This window comes from Ovis aries, chromosome X, assembly GCF_016772045.2.
Source record: "Ovis aries strain OAR_USU_Benz2616 breed Rambouillet chromosome X, ARS-UI_Ramb_v3.0, whole genome shotgun sequence".
Classification (NCBI taxonomy): Eukaryota; Metazoa; Chordata; class Mammalia; order Artiodactyla; family Bovidae; genus Ovis; species Ovis aries.
In genome coordinates this window covers 90,436,110-90,452,882 of record NC_056080.1, presented here as the reverse complement: position 1 = coordinate 90,452,882, position 16,773 = coordinate 90,436,110, and the positions used below count along the sequence as shown (strand labels likewise).

Below are 16,773 nucleotides of genomic sequence, written 5' to 3'. Positions count from 1 at the left end.
AGCTTTCTTTATAGTCCAACTCTAACATCCATACATGACCACTGGGAAAACCATAGCTTTGACTAGAAGGACCTTTGTTAGCAAAGTAATGTCTCTGCTTTTTAATATGCTGTCTAGGTTTGTCATATTTTTTCTTCCAAGGAACAAGACTCTTTTAATTTCATGGCTGCAGTCACCAACTGCAGTGATTTTGAAGCCCCAAAATGTAAAGTCTCTAACAGTTTCCATTATTTCCCCATCTATTTGCCATGAAGTGATGGGACTGGAAGCCAGGATCTTAGTTTTCTGAATGTTGAGTTTTAAGCCAACTTTTCACTCTCCTCTTTCAATTTCATCAAGAGGCTCTTTAGTTCTTTTTCACTTTCTGCCTTAAGGGTGGTGTCATCTCCATATCTGAGGTTCTTGATGTTTCTCCCGGCAATCTTGATTCCAGCCTGTGCTTCATCCAGCCCGGCAGTTTGCATGATACATTCTGCATAAAATTAAATAAGTTAAATGGTGAAATAGATTCTAGTTTTGGGGCCTCCTTGGAAAATTTGGGGAGCTGGCTGTGAGACTGTTAATAGTCTTGGTAGGGAGGCCATATGTCCCCAAGTGGCAGGAGACAATAAATTGCAAGTGGCAGACTACTTTTTTTTTTTTTTCCTTTTTTCATCTAATCCTGTGTTGTCATGGTGGCATTTGGTTCCAGGGGAACTTTATCTCAAACCTTGAGCTAACCAATGCGTTTTTCTCATGGAAATGTCTTCCTTAAGCTATGTTAATGAACTATACATTTGCCAAAAATCTGCCTTTCTCCAAGATTCATGTCAATTGTTTTATGGCTCAGGATCACTCACTTTATACCATTGCTATCTCAAAATGCATTGTTGTGGGTGAGGGGCCTGGTGCAGCTCTCTTAGTTTTAAGGCATTTCCTTTCTCTAATTCAGTTCAGTTCAGTCGCTCAGTCTTTGCAACACCATAGACACATGCCAGGCTTCCCTGTCCATCACCAACTCCCGCATCTCACTTAAACTCGTGTCCATCAAGCCGGTGATGCCATCCAACCATCTTATCCTCTGTCGTTCCTTTCTCCTCCTGCATTCAATCTTTCCCAGTATCAGGGTCTTTTCCAATGGGTCAGTTCTTTGAATCAGGTGGCCAGAGTATTGGAGTTTCAACTTCAGCATCAGCTCTTCCAATGAATGTTAAGAACTGATTTCCTTTAGGCTGGACTGGTTGCATCTCCTTGCAGTCCAAGGGACTCTCAAGAGCCTTCTTCAACACCACAGTTCAAAAGCATCAATTCTTCTGTGCTCAGCTTTCTTTATAGTCCAACTCTCACATCCATACATGACTACTGGAAAAACCATAGCTTTGACTTGACAGACCTTTGTTGGCAAAGTAATGTCTCTGCTTTTGAATATGCTCTCTAGGTTGGTCATAACTTTTCTTCCAAGGAGCAAGCGTCTTTTAATTTCATGTCTGCAGTCACCATCTGCAGTGATTTTGGAGCTCAAGAAAAGAAAGTTTTGCACTGTTTCCATTATTTCCCCATCTATTTGCCATGAAATGATGGGACTGAATTCTGAACCTGGGCTGTGCAGCAATGATGGGGGTTATGCACAGAGCTGTGGGGATTGTCTTTTATGCTAGCAAGGCTATTATTGGCTTTATGACAATTTTGCTTGATGCTATAACTTCTTGAAATTTATCATTTATTAAGATTATGCAACTTGATAAAATGATTTTTTAAATATCAAACTGTTTAATCTTGATATTAGGGGCTTCCCTGGTGGCTCAGTGGGTAAGGCATCTGCCTACAATGCGGGAGACCCGGGTTCTATCCCTGGGTCGGGAAGATCCCCTGGAGAAGGAAATGGCAACCCACTCTAGTACTCTTGCCTGGAAATCCCTTATTGGTGAACACACAGAGGTTAGAGGGACAGGACACCTCAAGGCTCACCTTGGAGACATGGGTAGACAACAGGCCTCAGCACCTCTGTCTCTGAACATGCATCAGGTGGTGCATTTCTGTTTGGAGTTCAGACGACCTTGAAAGATGATGGAATCTAAAATATGAGTAAACAGGAAAGTCTTCACACCATGATACATGTAGGGGTAACAAAAAATGTGGCACAAATTCCAATTCTAACTATTCATAATTGTGCTATCCTAGGTTTTATCTACTTTGTCACTGAAAACATGATAAAATTAAGAGAATTGAAATATTCCCAATTTTGATAGACAAAAACTTTCAATGGCAGTTTTCTATTCACCCTCAAAATACCTAAATACCTGACATTGGTTTCCAGAAAAGTTCCCCCAACTAGCCTCTTGGGATTAAATGGATATTCTTTCAAGTTGTCAGGCCATGGGGTAAAGAGAAATCTCAATGCTTTTTTTGTCTTTGATTTATGCAGTTGAAGGTAATTCTTATTGTAAACTAATATTCCATCCACCATGTGGCATTAAAACATTTTTCACATTAGGCTTAGTGATAAAAGATCACAGTCCATAGACTTAGGCATTTCAAAGGGAGAAAAAAAAGACTTAAAATGTTGAATATTGTAGAAAATTTCTGAATATTCAGAATTCTGGATTTTAAGAGTTCAGGTTATGGAGCAGTCATTGTCTTCAAAAAGTGTGTGACAAGGATAACGTCTTATCTCTGTGCTTGACACAGAACACGTGCTTCTTCAAGGGTTGTTGAGTGGCTTCATGATCTTTGTTCTTGGCTTACCTCTGCCCAAAGAGGGCTACCGAGGTGGCATTTTAAAGATTAGCCCTCAAAATTCCCCTTTTAACTGGCTTGAGATTTGGGGTTGTTCTGTTAATTTTATTTTGCTTGTTTTGTGCTTTTTTGTTTATTTTGAATTTTGCATTAAAGATCATTAAATTTGATTATGTTTGCTCAGGAAAAAAAACTCAGAAGTTTCCCTAATGCCTCTTGGTAATTCTTTTCTTCTGCTTCTTTCCCCAATTTCATCTTTAAGCATCCACTGGTCTGCTTTTGGTCACCATATAGTAGTTTGTATTTTATATAACTTTATGTAAATAGATCAAATAGTATTTGCTGTTTTTGTCTGGCTTCTTTCACTTGACATAATTATTTTGAGATTCATCCACATTGTTGTGTGTCTCAGTAGTTCACTCTTCTGTCTGCTGAGATTTCCCCCATAGGGATATATGAAGACCTGTGAATGAATATTTAGGTGGCTTTTATTTCAGGGCCTCAAAATGAAAAGATTAAAATATGAATATTTGGCCATTGCAAATAATTAATGACTTCTAATGGGCATGAGATTTATTTTTTTCAGAAATGAAAATGTTTCAGAATAGTGGGATGGTGTCACAAACACATAAGCTTATTAAAATCCAGTGAAGTATATACATTGTAAAAGGATGGATTTCAGGGTGTATGAATTATATGTTAAAATGCATACTCTTTGAATGAAATATTTCACTTCCAGGTGGTTTTAAAGATAACTATTTATGTGTTTAAGAATCAGGTGCAGGGGTGATCACTGCAGTGTTTCTTCTGAAATATTTGAAGCAAATAATTAGGTCTGGGTAAATATAATCCCTAAAGTGTATCTACAGTATGAATGTATACAGCATTAAAAAAGGGTAGACACAAAATTTAGTTGTCATTGATTCATCAGTTGTTATAAGCCAAGCCTATAGAAATTCATCAAAATTACCATTTTAGTGTTCTTACCAGTTTAGGGTCACAGTGGTTTCTGCTCTAGGTAAGCAGATATTGCTATTGACTCTTGATTCACCTGTCTTTCTAGACTTCTGGATGACTCTCACTTCAGTCTTCTGATGGAACCAAGAAAAAGTCATTGATTTTCAGTTTGTCCAACTCATTTTCTTGTTGCAAATACAGGAATGATGGCTTCTTTCTTATTCCATTAGGGCTGCTAGGACAAAAATGCCTTAGACTAGGTGGTTTCTAAACAACAAAAATTTTATTTCTTATAGTTCTAGAGGCTGAAAGTCTGAGATAGAGTGCCAGCCTGACCAGGTTTTACAGAAGGCCCTGTTCCAGGCTGCAGACTGCTGGCTTACTAAGTCTCAGTATGGTGGACAGCAGAGAGGGGAAGCTAATTCTTGTAACTCTTTAAAGGGCGCTAACCATATTCAGAATTTTCCACAGTTTATTGTGATCCACACAGTCAAAGGATTTGGCATAGTCAATAAAGCAGAAATAGATGTTTTTCTGGAACTCTCTTGCTTTTCCCATGATCCAGCGGATGTTGGCAATTTGATCTCTGGTTCCTCTGCCTTTTCCGAAACCAACTTAAACATCTGGAAGTTCACGGTTCACGTATTGCTGAAGCCTGGCTTGGAGAATTTTGAGCATTACTTTACTAGCATGTGAGATGAGTGCAATTGTGTGGTAGTTTGAGCATTCTTTGGCATTGCCTTTCTGTGGGAAAATTCTGAAAGAGATGGGAATAACAGAGCACCTGACTGCCTCTTGAGAAATCTATATGCAGGTCAGGAAGCAACAGTTGGAACTGGACATGGAACAACAGACTGGTTCCAAATAGGAAAAGGAGTACATCAAGGCTGTATATTGTCACCCTGCTTATTTAACTTCTTTGCAGAGTACATCATGAGAAACGCTGGGCTAGAAGAAACACAAGCTGGAATCAAGATTGCCGGGAGAAATATCACTAACCTCAGATATGCAGATGACACCACCCTTATGGCAGAAAGTGAAGAGGAACTAAAAAGTCTCTTGCTGAAAGTCAAAGAGGAGAGTGAAAAAGTTGGCTTAAAGCTCAACATTCAGAAAACAAAGATCAAAGCATCTGGTCACATCGCTTCATGGGGAATGGATGGGGAAACAGTGGAAACAGTGTCAGACTTCATTTTTGGGGGCCCCAGATTCACTGCAGATGGTGACTGCAGCCAGAAATTAAAAGATGCTTACTCCTTGGAAGAAAAGTTATGACTAACCTAGAGAGCATATTCAAAAGCAGAGATATTACTTTGCCAGCAAAGGTCTGTCTAGTCAAGGCTATGGTTTTTTCAGTAATCATGTATGGGTGTGAGAGTTGGACTGTGAAGAAAGCTGAGCACCAAAGAACTGATGCTTTTGAACTGTGGTGTTGGAGAAGACTCTTGAGAGTCCCTTGGACTGCATATAGATTCAACCAGTTCATTCTGAAGGAGATCAGCCCTTGGATTTCTTTGGAAGGAATGATGCTGAAGCTGAAACTCCAGTACCTTGGCCACCTTGTGTGAAGAGATGACTCATGGGAAAAGAGTCTGATGCTGGGAGAGTTTGGGGGCAGGAGGAGAAGGGGACGACAGAGGATGAGATGGCTGGATGGCATCACTGACTCAATGGACGTGAGTCTGAGTGAACTCTGGGAGTTGGTGATGGACAGGGAGGCTTGGTGTGCTGCGGTTCGTGGGGTCACAAAAGTCAGACACGACTGAGCAACTGAACTGAACTGAGCCTAACTCTATTCATGAGGGTTCTGCCCTGATCTAATAGTAATTACATCCCAAAGGCCTCACATCATAATGTTATTACATTGGGGTATAGGATTTTAACATAAGAATTTGGAGGAGACACAAAAATTCAGTTTATAACATTCTGCCTCTGGCTTCCATAAATCCGTGTGCCACTGGCATGCAAAATATATTTATTTCCCCACTCCCAAACCCCAAAACACTTGTTATAATATCAACTCTAAAGGCTGAAGTTCAGAGTCCTATCTAAGTATTATCTAAATCAGAACTGGGTGAGATTCAAGGTAAGATTCATCCTGAGACAAAATTCCTCTCCAATTGTGAATATATAGAAACTAAACAAGTTATGTTTCCAAAATACAATGCTGGGAATGGCAAAAGATAGTCACATTTTAAAAAGGAGAAATAGGAAAGAAGGAAAAATCATGGGTCCCAAGAAGTCCAAAGTCTAGCAAGACAAACTCCATTATATCTTAAGGCTCTAGGATAATTTTCTTTGGCTTTGTTCTTTGCTCTTCAGGACCACTAGGGCAGTAGTCCTGCCTTCTGGACACTCTGGGACAATTGTTTTGCCTTTTTTGCAAGCAAAGAAATTCTTCTCCCTACTTTTGAAACTAAGGAGGCAGTCCAGATGACCTTGAATCATTTTCAGTGTCACTCTCTGTTTTTTGAAGAATAATGTACATTCTCAGCCATGTGCGGTCCTATCCTGGAAAAGCTAAGAAATTCAACAGTCCTCCCTCATTCTTTCTCATATCCTTCCCTTTCAGTGCAAAAATGTCAGACTTCCTCCTGGAGTAGCTGATGAAGTACACAGTTCATGCTGAAAGTAATTTCCCTATCAAGTGGTCACTTTGCCACAGTCTTAGTGTTCTCTTTTTTATTTTTGCAACATGAATAGTCTGCCAAGTCAAGTAAGTTGCTCAGTTGTGTCTGACTCTTTGTACAGACTATACATTCATGGAATTCTCCAGGCCAGAACACTGGAATGGGTAGCCTCTCCCTTCCCCAGGGGATCTTCCCAACCCAGGGAACCAACCAGGGTCTCCTGCATTACAGACAGATTCTTTACCAGCTGAGCCACAAAGGAAGCCCAACAATACTGGAGTGGGTATGAATAGTCTGAGAATTTTCCAAATCTTTACATTTTGCTTCCATTATTAAAAATCAAAGTATAGTTGATTTACAATTTTGGGTTAGCTTCAACTGTACAGCAAAATGATTCAATTATTTTTTCTAACTGTATTCCATTGTAGGTTATTACAAGATCAGTTCAGTCGCTCAGTTGTGTCCAACTCTTTGTGACCCCATGGACTGTAGCATGCCAGGCTTTCCTGTACATCACCAAAGCCTGGAGCCTACTGAAACTCATGCCCATTGTGTCGGTGATGCCATTCAACCATCCCATCCTTTGTTGTCCCCTTCTCCTCCTGCCTTCAATCTTTCCCAGCATCAGGGTCTTTTCCAGTCAGTAAGTTCTTCAAATCAGGCGGCCAAATTATTGGAGTTTCAGCTTCAGCATCAGTCCTTCCAATGAATATTCAGGACTGATATCCTTTAGGATCTTCTTGCAGCCCAAGGGACTCTCAAGAGTCTTCTCCAACACCACAGTTCAAAAGCATCAATTCTATGGCGCTCAGCTTTCCATATAATCCAACTCTCACATCCATATATGACCACTGGAAAAACCATAGCCTTGACTAGATGGACTTTTGTTGGTAAAGTAATGTCTCTGCTTTTCAACATGCTGTCCAGGCTGGTCATAGCCTTTCTTCCAATGAGCAAGTGCTTTTTAATTTCATGGCTGCAGTCACCATCTGCAGTGACTTTTAAGCCCCCCAAAAGAAAGTCTCTCCCTGTTTCTATTGTTTCACCATCTATTTGTCATGAAGTGATGGGACCGGATATCATGATCTTCGTTTTTTGAATGTTGAGTTTCGAGCCAACTTTTTCACTCTCCTCTTTCACTTTCATCAAGAGGCTCTTTAGTTCTTCTTCACTGTCTGCCATAAGGGTGGTGTCATCTGCATATCTAAGGTTATTGATGTTTCTCCCAGCAGTCTTTATTTCAGTGTGTGCTTCATCCAGTCCAGCATTTCTCATGATGTACTCTGCATAGAAGTTAAATAAGCAGGGTGACAATATACAGCCTTGACATACTCCTTTTCCTACTTGGAACCAGTCTGTTGTTCCATGCCCAGTACTAACTGTTGCTTCCTGATTTGCATATAGGTTTCTCAAGAGGCAGGTCAAGTGGTCTGGTATTCCCATCTCTTCAAGAATTTTCCGCAGTTTGATGTGATCCACACAGTCAAAGGCTTTGGTAAATCTATTTTGTGTTTAGTAATTTTTTTTTTCTCCCCACTTCCTCTCCTCTTTGGTGACCATATGTCTGTGAGTCTATTTTGTTTCCCATATAGTTTCATTTGTATTATTTTTAGATTCTCTATATAAGTGATACCATACAGTATTTGTCTTTTTCTGACTTACATCACTAAGTATAATATTCTCTAGGTCTATCCATGTTTTTGGAAATGGTAATATTTCATTTCTTTTTGCTGAGTAATATTCCATTGTGTGTATGTGTGTATGTGTATGTGTGTGTATACACCACATCTTCTTAAGCCAGTTGTCTATTGATGGGCAATTGGATTGTTTACATGCCTTGGCTATTGTAAATAGTGCTGTTGCTTTAAACATTGGTATACATATATCTTTTTGAATAAGATTTTCATTTTTTCCAGGTATATACCTAGAAATGGGATTGTTGAATCATATGGTAAACCGATCTTCAGTTTTTTAAAGGAATTTCCATACTATTGTCCATAGTGGCTGCACCAATTTACATTCCCACCAAGTATAGGAGGGTTCATTTTTCTCTGCCTCCTCTCCAATATTTATTATTTGTAGGTTTTTTGATGGTAGCTATTCTGACTGGTGTGAGGTGAAATTCTGCCTTCTTTTTGCTTAACAACTCTATGTTTAAGTCATTTCTTTCTTCTCAGTTTCTGCTATAAGCAGTCAGGAGGAACCATAGCAAAGATTGTATTTCAATAATAATAAAAATTTTCCCTTGATGTTTTCAAGACAATGCTTTACAAGTTTACTTTACTTAATTTGTTTTTTTCCGCACATTTTTATGATAGCAAATGTTATATATTGTCTCTTGCAAACTCTTAAAAAACACATGAACCAATTTTGCAAACTATTACATTTGAGATAATTTGTCAAACATGCTAACTGAAGCATGCATACTTGCTGTAGGCATAATCTGTAAAAGGTTTAATTTGTATGCAATATTCAGCATAGTTTAAAGGAGAATCAACCATTTGTAGTTTTCAGTGGATTAATGTCACAAATATTAATGTTTTCTCTTTTATCATTGAAATAAACTCATTTGCTTTCATTAGCATGATTTCTATTTTCTCCTTCACTGACAGTTGTGCAAATTAAAACATTAATTAAAAGAGAATGTAACAGCAGCTTTGAATTTATTAGAGTTTTCAGGGCATTAGGTCTCTCCTTGTAAACAAAACATACACCTGAAATTCTAGAATAATTTGTTCCTTTTTCATGGTTGTAGTTCTAGAATTCAACACTTTAGAAAATTTGTCAATCCCCACAATATTTGGATTTGCTTTCAGTTCAGCTCAGTCGCTCAGTCATGTCCAACTCTTTGCGACCCCATGAATCGCAGCACGCCAGGCCTCCCTGTCCTTAGCCATCTCCCGGAGTTCACTCAGATTCACGTCCATCGAGTCAGTGATGCCATCCAGCCATCTCATCCTCAGTCGTCCCCTTCTCTTCCTGCCCCCAATCTCTCCTAGCATCAGAGTCTTTTCCAATGAGTCAGCTCTTCGCATGAGGTGGCCAAAGTACTGGAGCTTCAGCTTTAGCATCATTCCTTCCAAAAGAAATCCCAGGGCTGATCTTCAGAATGGACTGGTTGGATCTTCTTGCAGTCCAAGTGACCCTCAAGAGTCTTCTCCAACACCACAGTTCAAACACATCAATTCTTCGGTGCTCAGCCTTCTTCACAGTCCAACTCGCACATCCACACATGACCACTGGAAAAACCATAGACTTGACTAGACAGGCCTTAGTTGGCAAAGTAATGTCTCCGCTTTTGAATATGCTATCTAGGTGGGTCATAACTTTTCTTCCAAGGAGTAAGTGTCTTTTAATTTCATGGCTGCAGTCACCATCTGCAGTGATTCTGGAGCCCAAAAAAATAAAGTCTTACACTGTTTCTACTGTTTCCCCATTTATTTCTCATGAGATGATGGGACCAGATGCCATGATCTTTGTTTTCTGAATGTCGAGCTTTAAGCCAACTTTTTCACTCTCCTCTTTCACTTTCATCAAGAGGCTTTTTAGCTCCTCTTCACTTTCTTCCATAAGGGTGGTGTCATCTGCATATCTGAGGTTATTGATATTTCTCCTGGCAATCTTGATTCCAGCTTGTGTTTCTTCCAGTCCAGCATTTCTCATGATGTACTCTGCATAAAATTTAAATAAGCAGGGTGACAATATACAGCCTTGACGTACTCCTTTTCCTATTTGGAACCAGTCTGTTGTTCCATGTCCAGTTCTAACTGTTGCTTCCTGACCTGCATACAGATTTCTCAAGGGGCTTTAATAATATATTTTTCATAAATTTTTTTTATGAAAAAAAAAACAGTTACATAAATGGTTACTATATGTAACCGTTAATGTACTTTCATGAAAACCTATGAGATAGTAATCCTGGGTAGAAACATTCTTAAGAAACAATCTATTGTTAGTTATACTTTGATAAGGAAAGCCCTTCATCCGTGGGTGGAGGCCGTCTGGAGCAAACTTTAACTTCAGAACCAATAGTCCAGGGTGCCAAATGCACAGGCGTCAGTGACTACATGTCTGAATGGTCCCGAGTCTCATCAGCTCAGGCCGCTGGGGTCCATGATGCCATCCACCGTGTGGTCCTTGTTGAGCACTGCAGAGGGTTCTCAGTGGCTGCCATGGATGTTGTGGTCCTCCACAGTGCCTCCAAGTCCCAAGGCTAGGGACCAGGGCAGGCTGCGGTAGTGGCCAGAGTGGGTGGGGACTGTACACTCAGGGCGAGGCAGAGGTTTGGATATAGGCTGACCACGTGCATACATACAGCTGCGGAGGCTGGACCTGGCTGCCTGTGTGGAGCTCAGGCTCTACAGAAAGAGGAGCGAAGGGAGAGGGAGGGATCCAGGCAGCTGGTGTCTGCAAATGCCAAACCTCTTGGGACCCTGAAAAACTCAGTGGCTAATCTGCAGGAGTTCTGCCACTGCAGCTCTGCTGGCCCTTGGTTTCTGCACGGTGGTGGGGGGAGGCTGCTGGGGAGGTCTGCAGAGTGGTCAGCTGGTGTATGTGATGAGGTCTTTAGTGATGAAGGCTGACAGGGTCTGCAGCATCCCCAGGCGGCCAGGTCGTCTGCAGAGCAGGCAGTGGAAACCCCCCTCCCTCTGCCTGGTTGATGCTGGTTGCACATGCCCTTCTTCCTTGTCCCTAAATGTCTCAGCTTTGCTGTTCTCTGCGTGAGGGGATAATAGAGTGAGTCCTTTGACCCGTGCTATGAAAGCATGGGGAAGTGGGTCACTTGTCTACTGTCCTTTTCCTGGCAGGGGAACGGTTGAACCTAGCAGCTCATTCTTGAGACTGGGAACTCGTTCCTGGCACTGAGCACTGGTGACCTGGGAAATAGGAAGAGGCAGGCAAATGAAGCTGTTCTGCTTAGCCTTATTGTGCAGTTCCACTCAGGTTTTTTTTTGTTCTGTGTTCTGGCTGAAGCTCCTGAAGTTCACTGCTGACCTCTTCCACCTGTGTTATCTTTCATGGATAGCTATCTATTAGTAATGTTGATCTTTGAGGGTGGATGGAGGCTAATGTCTCCTATTCCACTATTTTGGTGACACCACTTATTAGTTCCTAGCTATCTTGATGACCTTTTTTCTCTAGACAGTATCACACTGAACCATTGCATTGATGACAATATGCTGATTGCACCTAGTGAGCAAGAAATTGCAACTACACTAAACTTATTGTTAGAAAGTGAAAGTGTTAGTCACTCAGTCATATCCAACTCTTTGTAGCCCCATGGTCTGTATCCCATCAGGCATCTCTATCCATGGAATTCTCCAGACAATAATACTGAAGTGCATTGCCATTTCCTTCTCCAGGTATCTTCCCAACCCAGGGATTGAACCTGGGTCTCCTGCATTGTACACTGATTCTTTACCATCTGAGTCACCAGGGAAGCCCTAGTTGTTAAGCTCTATTGTCAAGACTGTTGCATGTCAGAGAATGGAAGACAAATCTGACTGAAATTCAGGGATCTTCTACTTCAGTGAAATGTCTAAGTGTTTGGTGATGTAGACTGTGCGGAGAAATCCTTCTTAAGTTGAAGGATAAGTTATTGCATCTGACCCTTTGGGCAGCCAAATAGAGGCGCAATGCCTCATGAGCTGGAACCCATGATCCAGAAGATGCAGTGGTGCTTGAAGTGTCAGTGCAGAGAAGGGTGCTGTTTGAAACCTTCAACAGGCCTTTATATGTGAATCATGGGGCTGAGCTTTAGAATTGTGGAGCAAGGCCCTAGCATCATCAGGTAACTATTTTCTTTTTGAGAAACAGCTCTTAGTTTGTCACTGGGCCTAAGTAGAAACTGAATTCTTGATGACGGGACACCAATTTACCAGACAGTTTGGGCTACACGTCATAAACTATGTGTTCTCAGACCCACCAAGCTGTAGATTTGGGTGGACACAGAAGCATTCTATTATCAAATGAAGGTGGAATTCATGTAATTGTGTTTGAGCAGGCCATGAGGTTCAAGTAAGTGACATGAAGAAAAGTGAAATCAAAGCTCATGATCCCTACTCTTAAGTGTACTGCCATCTCTCTTCCAGGTTTGTGCATATGACCTCTTCAAAGAAAACTAAATAAAATCATGGATGCCGGTTCAGAGAATCAATAACTTGTGTTAGAAATATGTGCTACCTCAAAGCTTCTTCTCACATCATCCATGTATGGATGTGAGAGTTGGACTATAAGGAAAACTGAGCACTGAAGAATTGATGTTTTTGAACTGTGGTGTTGGAGAAGATTCTTGAGAGTCCCTTGGACTGCAAGGAAATCCAACCAGTCCATCCCAAAGGAGATCAGTTCTGAATATTCATTGGAAGGACTGATGCTGAAGCTGAAACTCCAATTCTTTGGCAACCTGATATGAAGAACTGACTCATTGGAAAAGACCCTAATGCTAGGGAAGATTTAAGGCAGGATGAGAAGACGATGACAGAGGATGAGATGGTTGGATGTCATCACTGACTCAATGAACATGAGTTTGAGCAGCCTCTGGGATTTGGTGATGCACAGGGAAGCCTGGCATGCTGCAGTCCATGGAGTCACAAAGAATCAGACATGACCGAGGGACTGAAATGAACTGAAATGAAGCTTTTCTGAACCATCAATAAGGTCAAGTTATGTAGGGCAAGACCTGCCAATACAGTCATTAATAATATTAATGTCTATATATGGAATTTAGAAATATGGTAATGATGACCCTATATCAGTTAAGTTATGAGACAGCAAAAGAGACACAGATGTAAAGAACAGTCTTTTGGACTCTGTAGTAGAAGGTGAGGGTGGGATGATTTGAGAGAATAACATTGGAACATGTATATTATCATATGTGAAACAGATCACCAACCCAGGTTCGATGCATGAGACAGGGTGCTCAGGGCTTGTGCACTGTGATGACCTTGAGGGATAGGATTGGGAGGGAGATGGGAGGAGGGTTCAGGATGGGGAACGCATATACACCCATGGCTGATTCATGTCAATGTATGGATAAAACCACTACAATATTGTAAAGTAATTAGCTTCCAATTAAAATAAATAAATTATTTTTTAAATAAAATATTGTTTTCATATTTTTGTCTTTATATCTTAAGCAGTGGAACCTTGGAAATTTCCCTCCAACCAGGAAGAATTATTCTGCCAAATGTGAGTGTTTACTTGGATTCTCCAGCCCTAGTTCTGAACTATTTTCAGACCCAGAGGTCCTTAGCCAAGAATATTTGTCAATTCTTCTATGGGAGGGAATATTTAGGTTTTTTCCCTGAGGTCCTACAGAGGGAATCAAGAAACACACAAAGAAGTTGATGCCTTTGCAAAGACCACTTGCTAATATCTCAGTTCAGTCACTCAGTCGTGTCCAACTCTTTGCGACCCCATGAATCGCAGCACACCAGGCCTCCCTGTCCATCACCAACACCCGGAGTTCACTCAGACTCATGTCCATTGAGTCAGTGATGCCATCCAGCCATCTCATCTTGGGTCGTCCCCTTCTCCTCCTGCCCCTAATCCCTCCCAGCATCAGAGTCTTTTCCAATGAGTCAACTCTTCACATGAGGTGGCCAAAGTATTGGAGTTTCTGCTTTAGCATCATTCCCTCCAAAGAAATCCCAGGACTGATCTACTTCAGAATGGACTGGTTGGATCTCCTTGCAGTCCAAGGGGCTCTCAAGAGTATTCTCCAACACTACAGTTCAAACGCATCAATTCTTTGGTGCTCAGCTTTCTTCACAGAAATAATATCTCAGGAAGCTGTTAAAGATGCTTAAAATCAGTGTTAATGATATTTCAATTAAATTTCTTAAAGATTATGATTTAATAAAAATAATTTTATCTCAACCAGTCTAACACATCTGGCCACTGACACAAATGATTAGGAATTATTAATTATTCCTTAAATTGATCCAAAGTTACTTTGACTTTAGAGCTTCTCATTTCCTCAATGAGATATAGACAAAACACTGGTATGATTTGAGGTAAGGGAACTTCTAACTCATGCTTTATATGCCAAGGGAGAAAATTAAATGTCTTTTCAGAACCTAGTTTAAAAAGTCTGGAAACAGAATATACATAGAGGCAAAGCAATTCATGTATATAAGACAACTATCAATTTTTCAATAGATTTAGTGGCTCTTATTTACCATGTTTGGAAAAGGCAATATGTTAATATTACAGCTCTACCTAGTGGCCAAGAGAAAAACTTCTAGTTTCTGTAATAAATCAAACATGAGTTCAATTCAGTTCAGTTCATTCGCTCAGTCATGTCTGAGTCTTTGCGACATCATGAATTGCAGCACTCCAAGCCTCCCTGTACATCACCAACTCCCGGAGTTCATTCAAACCCACGTCCATCGAGTCTGTGATGCTATCCAGCCATCTCATCCTCGGTCGTCCCCTTCTCCTCCTGCCCCCAGTCACTCCCAGCATCAGACTCTTTTCCAATGAGTCAACTCTTCTCACGAGATGGCCAAAGTACTGGAGTTTCAGCTTTAGCATCATTCCTTCCAAAGAACAACCAGGACTGATCTCCTTTAGAATGGACTGGTTGGATCTTCTTGCAGCCTAAGGGACTCTCAAGAGTCTTCTCCAACACCGCAGTTCAAAAGCATCAATTCTTTGGTGCTCAGCTTTCTTCACAGTCCAACTCTCACATCCATACATGACTACTGGAAAACCATAGCCTTGACTAGATGGACCTTTGTTGGCAAAGTAATGTCTCTGCTTTTGAATATGCTATCTAGGTTGGTCATAACTTTCCCTCCAAGGAGTAAGCGTCTTTTAATTTCATGGCTGCAGTTACCATCTGCACTGATTTTGGAGCCCCCCAAAATAAAATCTGACACTGTTTCCATTGTTTCCCCATCTATTTCGCATGAAGTGATGGGACCAGATGCCATGATCTTAGTTTTCTGAATGTTGAGCTTTAAGTCAACTTTTTCAGTCTCCTCTTTCACTTTCATCAAGAGGCTTTTTAGTTCCTCTTCACTTTCTGCCATAAGGGTTGTGTCATCTGCATATCTGAGCTTTTTGATATTTCTCCTGGCAATCTTGATTCCAGCTTGTGCTTCTTGCAGCCCAGTGTTTCTCATGATGTACTCTGCATATAAGTTAAATATGCAAGGTTATGATATACAGCCTTGATTACTCCTTTCCTATTTGGAACCAGTCTGTTGTTCCATGTCCAGTTTTAAATGTTGCTTCCTGACCTGCATATAGGTTGCTCAAGAGGCAGGTCAAATCAATCATAATAAGACACTAAAAAACAATCCTGTTTTAAATATATGCATATTAATGATAATGCTGCATTTCAACCGTGGTGTTTACTTTCTTTGCATATAATGCAGCAGTATAGTTTATGAAACTTTATTGGGTTTGAATTTATCATTACAAATGTAATACTAAAGTAAATGATTAACTGCGTTATAATGATACATTCATTTTCTATTTTGTGGATATACAAAAATACAGATTCGTTTTAAGATAACCAACTTTATTTTGCAAGATAGTTTTTAAAACTACTAGGTATTTGACAGTACAAATGTTAACATTGCCTGATGGTTTTTTTTTGGTGTATAGAGACTTGAAGAAAATAGCAGGAAGAAGTTGTAATTTCTTGAATGAAAGAAGATAATTTGAAGTCAAGTCCAGAACTCAAGAACAGTAATTTGAACAGTGAAAAGTCAATATTAAAATTACTAGCTAAGACAAAAATCAATTACCATTAACTAGTAGGCACCCATAAATAGGAATAACACATGATTTGGAGCAGCTACCACCATTAGACCTGGGGAGAGTGCCAAAGGAAGAAACAGACTTTGAAGACCCTGCTATCTGAGAGCTAAAATTTAAACATCATTGGATAGTGTGTGGCCTCAGACTACTGGATGATGGAGGAGTTTGTTCTGGTGTCACAGACTAGAACTGGTTCATAAGAAGCCATTTGATGGGGTTCCAGTGAAGTTCTCAGGGGTGCCATGGGCTGGTGCTGAGATGCAGGAAGTTACCTGCTGGGATGCTTGCAGGCTGAAGCTGGTCACAATAATCTTCCCATTGGTGTGGCAATACAACCCTTGAGGGTGAGTAACATGGGGTCTTCAACTTGCTGCTGACAACCACAACCATAGATCACCACTTGATTATAAAAGGATATAACTCAGGGACAGCCAGATGAAAGACATGCATAGGGCTGGGTATGCGGGAAAGGGTGTGGAACTTCCATGCCCTCTCCAGCTGTGCCACCCACCAACACCTCTACAAATTTACCACCAGCTCCACCAGCTGTATTTCGATGTTATTTTCACTTACTACTTTTTAGCATTATGCTGGGTTGGGTAAAGGAAGTAAACTCTGAAGTCAGATTAAACTTTAGTTTTAGGCATTGTGTTAGAGAAGTCAGACTTCATGTGTGTGACCTTCACACATTCCTCTG

General features: G+C 40.6%; 1 long non-coding RNA gene across 1 annotated transcript; it reads left to right on the top strand.

The window, feature by feature from the left end:
• The first annotated feature begins 1,800 nt into the window (after positions 1–1,800).
• On the top strand, positions 1,801–13,407 carry LOC132658853 (uncharacterized). The gene is made up of 2 exons (XR_009598938.1): positions 1,801–7,797; positions 12,395–13,407. It is a non-coding gene; the product is annotated as an uncharacterized LOC132658853 (long non-coding RNA).
• Positions 13,408–16,773: the final 3,366 nt, after the last annotated feature.